General features: G+C 38.2%; 1 pseudogene; it reads left to right on the forward strand.

Annotated features, from left to right (window-relative positions):
• The first annotated feature begins 3,318 nt into the window (after positions 1–3,318).
• LOC108523324 (high mobility group protein B3 pseudogene) lies at positions 3,319–3,924 on the forward strand (annotated as a pseudogene).
• Positions 3,925–9,449: the final 5,525 nt, after the last annotated feature.

Consider the following 9,449-nt stretch of genomic DNA (forward strand, 5'->3'; position numbering starts at 1 on the left):
AAATAGCATAACAAACCAGACACTGAAAACAGAACTATGGCATTGCATGATTACTAATAAATGCCAAGATATTTCTAAAAGTGAAAATGACTTGTACATGAATTAAGCTGGAACTCAAAGGAAAATTTTTGATTAAACCTAAGGGAATAAAAAGAGTACATTGCAATCAATTAATATCTTTCTTAGATCTCTTTAAAACTACAGTTTTCTTCTTCCTCTATTTATTTATTTATTTAATTTTCATTTATTTTTAGAGACAGGGTCTTGCTCTGTCATCCACACTGGAGTGCAGTGGTGCAATCATGGCTCACTGCAGTCTTGAACTCCTGGGCTCATATGATCCTCCTGCCTCAGCCTCCTGGGTAGCTGGGACTACAGCATGTGCGACCATGTCTGGCTAATTTAAGGTTTTTTTTTGTAAAGATGGGGTCTCATTTTACTGCTCAGGCTGGTCTTGAACTCCTTGTTTTGAACATTCGTCCTTCCTTGGCCTCCCATTGTGTTGGGGTTACAGGTGTGAGCCACCACCTGCCCTTGTCTTTATCGGAGTTTCATGTAAATGAGTAATAAAGTATGTAATTCTTTGTATCTGGTTTCTTTTACTCATAACATTGCTCTTGAGATTCGTCCTTTTTTGTGGTTAGCAATAGTTTGTTCCTTTTTAATGGTTGAATAGTACTCTATTCTGTGGATACACCATGATGAGTTTATTCATTCGTTTGTGATGGACATTTGGGTTGTTTATAGTAGTAGTCTGTTATAAATTAAGCTGTTATAAGCTTTTGTTTATAAGTCTTTGTGCGGACAATGTTTTCATTTCTCTCGGGCAAATACCTGAGGATGGAATTGCTGACAGTAGTATAAGATATTTTCAACTTTTCAGAAGCTGCCAAATTATTTTCCAAGGTTTTTGTACCACTTAATATTCCTACCAGCAATGTATGAGAGTTCCAGTTGCTTTACATTTTTGTCAGCACATTGTATTGTCAGTCTTAAATTTTAGTCATTCTAGTGGCTAAGTTGTGTATTTTATTATGGTTTTACTTTGTGTTCTCCTGTGACTGAAGGTTTTGAGCATCATTTTATGTATCTACTTTTGTGATGTCTGGTCAAACCTTTTGCTGTTGTTTGTGTTCTTATTATCGAGTGCTTTATATATTTTGGATACAAGTTCTCTGTTAGATTTTGAGTGTGTGTGTGTGCGCGCGTGTGCGCGTGTGTATTAATCTATTTTCTTCCATTCTGTGGCTTGATTGGTCTTTTTTTTTTTTGAGGCAGGGTCTCCCTCTGTCACCCAGCCTGGAGTGCAGTGGCACATTCATAGTTCACTGCAGCCTTGACCTCCTGATCTCAAGTGATCCTCCTGCCTCGGCCTCCGGAGTAGCTGGGACTACAGGTGTGTGCCACCACACCTGGCTAATTTTTTTTTTTTTTTTTTTTTTTTTAGAGATGGAGTGTCACTATGTTTCCCAGGCTGGTCTTGCACTCCTAGGCTTAAGTGTTCCCCCAATCCCAGCCTGCTAACATGCTGGGATTGAAGTCGTGAGTCACTGCTTCTGGTCAGCCTTGTCATTTTTTTAATGATATCTTTCAAAATAGATCTATTTTAACTTTTATGACATTCAATTTGATATTTTGTATTTTATGGTTTGTGCTTTTGATGTCCTAAGAAATTTTGCCTATCCTAAGGTCACAAAATGTGCTCTTAAGTTTTTATTTTAGAAGCTTTTTTTTTTTTTTGAGACGGAGTCTCGCTCTGTCGCCCAGGCTGGAGTGCAGTGGCCGGATCTCAGCTCACTGCAAGCTCCGCCTCCCGGGTTTACGCCATTCTCCTGCCTCAGCCTCCCGAGTAGCTGGGATTATAGGCGCCAGCCACCTCGCCCGGCTAGCTTTTGTATTTTTTAGTAGAGACGGGGTTTCACCGTGTTAGCCAGGATGGTCTCGAACTCCTGACCTCGTGATCCGCCCGTCTCGGCCTCCCAAAGTGCTGGGATTACAGGCTTGAGCCACCGCGCCCGGCCACTTTTAGAAGTTTTATAGTTTGTTTTTTATCTTTAGGTCTATGACCTATTTTGAGTTTTTGTGTATGCTGTGAGATAAGAGTAAAGGTTCACTTTTTTCCCATACATATATTCAATTATTCTAGCACTATTAGAAAAACTTCCCTTCCTCTGTGGAATTACCTTTGCTTTTTCATTAAAAAATAATTGATCACACATGTTTGGATCCATTTCTGGACTCTGTTTCATTGATTTGTATGTCTATCTTTATGCTAATACCACTTTGCCTTAATAACTATAGAATTATAATGAATCTTGAAATCAGACAGCGCAAGTATCCCACACTTGTTGTTTATAAAAATTGTTTTAACCATTGTAGGTCTTTTGCAGTTTTATAAAAATTTTAGAATCAACTTGTCAAGATTGCATTACATCTATAGATCAATTTGGGGGGAACTGATTTTTGACAATATTTTCTTCCAATTCATGTCTATTTATTTAGATCTTTAATTTCTCTCAGCAATGTTTTATAGTTTTCAGTGCACAAGTATTGTACCATTTTGTTAAGTTATCCCTAAATATATAATTTTTTAATGGTGTTGAGAATGGTATAATAAAATTTCTTTTCCCTTGTTCTTGACAGTATGTAGAAATACATTTGATTTTTGTATGTTGAGCTGGTATTCTATGATCTAAAACTTCTTATTTCTAGTAGCATTTTTGTAGACTCAGGATTTTCTACGTACACAGTCATGTCACGTGAGAATAAAGATAGTTTTGCTTCTTATTTTCAAATCTACATGACACTTATTTCTTACTTTTCTCTTTCACTGGCTAGAATCTCCTGTATAATGTCTGTTAGAATTGGTAAGAACAGATATTCTTGCTTTGTTCATGATTTTAGATTAGAACTTATTCCATCTTTTACCACTGAGTATAAAGCTAGTTTAGGTTTGTCATAGACACCATTCATCAGTTGAGAAAATTCTCTGCTCCTAGTTTGTTGAGAGTTTTTATGGTGAATAGATGTGGAATTTTGTCAAATGGTTTTGATTGGCATTTTTCATTTTTTTTTATCTCTTGAGGTGATCATATAGTTGTTCTCTTTTTATTCTGTTAACATGGTGAGTTGTGTTGATGAAGTTTTAAATGTTGAATAACCTTTGCATTCCTGGGATAAACTCTATTTGCTTACAATATGTTATTCCTTTTAAAATCTCAAGGCGACTCTCGTGGAGGCAGCTAGCTTGAGGCTGGGGAGTGCTGAGCAGCGTGTCATGCCCTGCGCTTGCCCAGACTAGTGAACAATACAGTCAGGATGGCTAAAGGTGACCCCAAGAAACCAAAGGGCAAGATGTCTGCTTATGCCTTCTTTGTGCAGATGTGCAGAGAAGAACATAAGAAGAAAACCCCAGAGGTCCCTGTCAATTTTGCAGAATTTTCCAGGAAGTGCCCTGAGAGGTGGAAGACAATGTCTGGGAAAGAGAAGTCTAAATTTGATGAAATGGCAAAGGCGGATAAAGTATGCTATGATAGGGAAATGAAGTATTATGGACCAGCTAAGAAAGGCATTAGGATCCTTTTTCTTGCCTCCCTTAGTTGGACCTTAATCCTTCGTTTGGATCCCCCCATGTGGATTCTTCCTGTTCTGTTCCGAATTCTGCCCCAATATCAAATCCACAAACCCTGGTATCTCTATTGGAAATGTCGCAAAAAGGCTGGGTGAGATGTGGATTAACATGTAACAGTGAAAAGCCGTCTTACATCACCAAGGTGGCAAAGCTGAAGAAGTATGAGAACGATGTTGCTGACTAAAAGAAAGTTTGATGGTGCAAAGGGTCCTGCTAAAGTTGCCTGGAAAAACGTGGAAGAGAAAGACAAAGATGACGAGTAGGAAGAAGAGGAGGAGAAGAATGAATTTTAAAAACTGTTGATCTGTCTCCTTGTGACTACGTTAGACTAGGGGAGCACCTTAATTAACACATCAAGTGTCTGTTGCCCTCATTAGGTTTAATTACAAAATTTGATCACGATCAGATTGTAGTCTCTCAAAGTGCTCCAGAAATTGTCAGTGGTTTACATGAAATGGCCATCAGTGTCCAGAGCACCCTGAAGCTGTATCAACATTGTACATATTTCTAAACATTTTTGAAGTGAAAAAATAATCTTGTGTTCTCCTCACTCTGCGCACTTTGCTGTTGGTGAGACAAGGCAATTAAAGATGTTTCCGCATGCTCCCCCCTTCTTTTTTTTAACCTCGTGAAGTGGTGTTAACATATAGTTATTGGCTTGAAATCCTGAGTTATCAACTGTATTTATCTCTAGTTTGTAAAAAGAACAAAACAATGGAGACAAACCCTTGACACTCCTTGCTTGGCATTGAGGCTGCAGGGGAAGATGCCTTTTGGAGGGGTCGTAGCTCATGCACTGTGAGGTTGGACCCGGTGTCTGCAGCAGGCATCCATTTAACTTCAGGTTGTCATGTTTCTGTATATAATGACATAGCATTCTGCCTCCATTCTTAGCTGTAAACAAAGGAGGGTCAGCTGGCATGAGAAGTGCTTTTGGTTTGTTTGTTTCAGTTAAGTGTGATAGTTTTTAAACTGTTTCTTAAACAAACTCTGGAATTCTTCAGTGTCAGCAAAGTGGAGAGCCACTGCATCAATGAAAATTCAAAAACCTTCTGTACTTAAACACGATTTGCAATTTTTTTTTGTATGTTTAGAATGCTGAAATGCTTTTGAAGTTAAATAAACAATATTACGATTTTAAAATAAAATAAAATCGGTAGACTCTGCTAATATTTTGTTAGAGATTTTGATGTTATGTTCATGAGGGACATTAGTCTTTAGTTTTCTTTTCTTACAATATCTTGGTCTGGTTTTGGTATTAGGATAATGTTATCTTCGTTAAACAAATTGGAGAATGTTATCTCCTCTATTTTATGAAAATATTTACATGAAATTTGTATTATTTCTTTCTGAAATGTTGTAAGGAATTCATCAGTGATGCCATCTAGACCTGGAGTTTTCTTTATGGGAAGGGGTTTATTTACAAATTCAATTTCTCTAATAAGTGCATGGCACTCCAGATTTTTAACTTCTTTTCCAGTTTGGCAAATCATATTTTTCAAATAATTTGTCTATTTTATCTAAGTTGTCAAATTTATTGGCACAAAGTTCTTCATAATATTCTGTTTTATCCCTTTAACATCTGTAGGGTCTGCAGGGATATGCTGTCTTTCATTCTTGATATCAGTTATTTGTGTTTTCTCTCTTTTCTTCCTGATCAATCTAGCTAATGGTTTATCAATTTTATTTTATTTTTTAAAAGCCCTAGAATTTTAAAAAAATTGATATTCTTACTGTTTGTGTCCATTTTCACTGGTTTCCACTCTGATCTTTATTATTTCCTTCGTTCTATTTTGGACTTAATTTGATCTTTATTTTTTAGCTTCTTAAGGTGGAAGCTTAGATAATTGATTTTAGACATTTTTTCTTTTCTAATATAAGCATTTAAAGCTATTATTTTTTCCCTACGTACTGCTCTAGCTGCCTTGCACAAATCTTGGTATGTTGTGTGTTTATTTTCATCTACTTCAAAATATTTCCTTCATGATTTCTTCTTTGACCTGTACTGTACAGGGAAAAACTCTCTCTCTCTGAGTTTCCATCTGCTGTCACACCACACCACCACAACAATCAGCACAGAGGAAGACTTCTTGACCAAATGTGTGGGGCTTTCCCCAACACACCAAGCCACGGACACCAGCAGGGTGTCCAATTCAGTTCCAACACAATCTACCTGGAGACAGTGTCAGGGCCCACAGGTTGAGGGCTCAGTTCCCAAGACTGCCCCTGACATCTCCTGTTGCAGTCACAAGTCTGGGCCTCCAGAACTTCTGACTGACTGACTTCAAGTTGGGGTTCCCACTACCCCCTCTTTGGGTTTGATTCGTTTCCTGGAGTGGCTCATAGAACTCAAGGAAACGCTTACATGTATTGGTTTATTATAAAGAACATTACAAAGGATACAAACGAAAAGAAGTGTAGGGCAAGGTATGGGGAAGGGGCGTGGAGCTTCCATGCCCTCCCTGGTCACACCACCCTCTAGCAACCTCCCCGTGAGCAGCTACCTGGAAACTCTCTGAACCCTGTCCTCGTGGGTTTTTATGGAGGCTTTACTACATAGGCATGATTGATTAAACCACTGGCCATTGGTATCAGCTTGACCAGCAACTCCTTTCCCCTCCCTGTAGGTTGGAGGGGTGAGGCTGGAAGTCCCAACTCTCTAATCCTGCCTTGGTCTTTCCAGTGACCAGCCCCACCATTGAATCTATCAGACAAAACACGTACACAAAGACAGCATTTGGGAGATCCCAAGGATTCTAGGAGTCATGAGCCAGGAACCAGGGATGAAAACCAAAACCTATGTATGTGCTCCGTGGAGCATCCCTTTAATCATCTTGGTTTCCATTGCCACCACAGACCACCTCCTGGTTTTGACCACAGATCCCTTACATCGAAAGAATATACAGAATCATTAAGAATTAGTCCAGTCCATCATATTGTATAGATGTCCCAGGGTGAGGCCACTCAGGTTTGCAGTCTTCCTTTCAATCTTGTCAGGTTCCCAAAACAGGAGTGGTCCCGACACATATACAGCTTAACCCTTTCAGGTATACAGAATAATTGAGCTAAGAGACAGTATCATCTATTGCTCTGAGACTCTTGAGCTGTTCATATAATATTGAGCTTCCCTCAATTAATAACTCATTTATTTATTCATTTACACTCATCTACTATTTCTCCTGCTCTCCATTAATATCCAAAATTTTCACCTTTGGACGGGACATTAGAATTGCCACTGTGCTGGTCTAGATTGCAGGCAGCAGCACTAGTCTGGCGAGTGCCTCCCACTCAGCCTGTTCCCGTTCACGTAGGGTAGGGTTACATAGATTCCAAACTAGTGAGCCATTTTCACCACCAGGCATTATAGCTGTATTTATCCTTGGCCCCAGTTTTGCCAGAGGGTGAACTCACAAGCCACCTGCATCAAGCCCTTAGGAATTCTGAGAGGAGAAAAACAAATTTTTTCTTGAGGTGATTTGGGGAAGAAAAAAAAAATTGTAGCCATTATACCAATATACTCCTCCCCGGCAAGAGGTGCGTACTCATACCAGTGTCCTCCCCACCTCCCCTTCCCCAGACCAACCAGAAAAACCGAGAAAAAAATCTAGTGGGGATACTGTAGTCCCACTCGTGTTGAGTGTGAGCACACAGTCATGAAGGTGTGTCAGCCAGCCCTTCAAGCTTTTGTTTCTCCCTGCTTTAGGCAACCAATGTTTCAACTGCCTGTTCTCCTCTATCAAACTATTACTTGAGGGAGGCTATCTCTCTGCCCATTGTTGGACATTATGGGCTGTACATTGTGTTCTTTGGTCTGAAGAAATGACAGTCAGCCATCCAAATTTATGCAATATCTTCTGTTCTGTTTTTCTTTTTTAAAAAAATTTTTATGGCTCTCTGAGCATTTTCATTTCCCACCAGGCATGCAAAAGCCCCATCCAGAGTCAGTGTCTGTTCTTGTCAAGACCCATTTGTAGCCTCCAGGGCTCCCAGCGCCAGCCTCCCTTGCCAGCTGTGTTCAGGGCCTTTTCACCAGGGAATCTGCCGCATAGCCATCAGCAGTCTCTGTCTCCTTTTATGACAGACAGAACAATTCTTACTGGCATTATGTGCCTGAGAGGGTGCAAAAAAAGAACTGTCTTGACTCAACCCGTCTCTCCACTGCTGCAGTACCCACTATCCTATATCAATTAATTTCATGGACCCAGGTGGCCACCTCCAGGGAGCATACAGGGATATCTGCTTGGGCCCTGGCAATTGTACTTGTTTCTGTTTAGCAGGTCCAAGTAATATTGCTCATAAGGACAGGTTTACATGCTTTCTGTTTTACAGTATGAGGTAGAGGAAACCAATGTGTGTGTGTGTGTGTCATAATGCCACACATGGGTTATTAAGAAAAATTGGGATTTTATTCCTAAATATCTTCTTGTTCTTGATTTCTAATGTAATTATGAGTGGGCAGAGAATATATAATTCAGTCTTTATTTATTGAGATTTATTTTATGGCCCAGAATATGATCTATCTTGGCAAATGTTTTATGTGCACTTGAGAAAAATGTGTGTGCTGCTGTTTGGGGATGGGGTGTTCTATAATGTCAGTGAGATCAAGTTGATTGATAATATTGTTCAAATCTACACACTAGCTGGTTTTCTCTCTACTCATTAATAAGACAGAAATATTGAAATATCTAAATATAATTATAGATAAAGTATATTTCTCTTGTCAGTTATCTTTTGTTCGATGTATTTTGAAGTTTATTTGTTAACTCTAGATGTTAAGCATCTAGGATTGTTATGTTCTCTTGGCATATTTACCCTTTTACTATTATGAAATGTTCCTTTATATCTCTGGTAATATTATTTGATCTGAAGTCTACTTCATCTAATATTAATATAGCTATCTTAGCTTTCTCATAATTAGTGCTCACATGGTATATCTTTTTTTATTTATTTTATTTTTATTTATTTATCTATTTATTTATTTATTTATTTATTTATTTATTTTTTGGAGATGGAGTCTCACTCTGTTGCCAGGCTGGAGTGCAGTGGCATGATCTCGGCTCACTGTAACCTCTGCCTCCTAGGTTCAAGAATTCTCCCGCCTCAACCTCCCAAGTAGCTGGTTCTACAGGCACACCCCACCACCATGCCTTTTTGTAGGTTTTTTTTTTTTGTATTTTTAAGTAGAGACAGGGTTTCACCATGTTGGCCAAGATGGTCTTGATCTCTTGACTTTGTGATCCACCCGCCTTGGCCTCCCAAAGTGCTGGGATTATAGGCATGAGCCACTGTGCCCGGCCATGGTATATCTTTTTCTATAAATTTTTTTATTTTTAATTTTCCTGTGTCTACAATCAAAGTGGGGTTCCTATAGACAGCATATGTTAACAGTTGGGTCGTCTTTAAAATCTGGTTGACATTTTTTCTTTTTTTAGTGGTTACATAGGATTCACAATGTATCTTTAACTTATCACACTCTACCCTTAAATAATATAATACAACTTCAGATATAATACAGAAACTTACAACAATATTATTTAATTCTTCCATCTTTTGTACTATTGTTATACATTTTATTTCTGTTATAAATCCCACAACATGTTATTATTTTTCTTTGAATAGCCAGTTATGTTTTAAATAAAATTTAAAATAAAAAACTTTCATATTTGCCCACTTATTTATTGTTTCTGGTGTTTTTTCTTTCCTTTGTATAGTTCCAAGTTTCCATCAGTATGATTTTTTCTTCCACCTGAAAATCTTCTATTTATATTTATTAAAAATTTCTGTTTATAATTAAAAAGTATAAATATAAAGTAAATGC

The sequence above is a fragment of the Rhinopithecus bieti genome, unplaced genomic scaffold, assembly GCF_001698545.2.
Source record: "Rhinopithecus bieti isolate Rb0 unplaced genomic scaffold, ASM169854v2 scaffold_72735, whole genome shotgun sequence".
Lineage (NCBI taxonomy): Eukaryota > Metazoa > Chordata > Mammalia > Primates > Cercopithecidae > Rhinopithecus > Rhinopithecus bieti.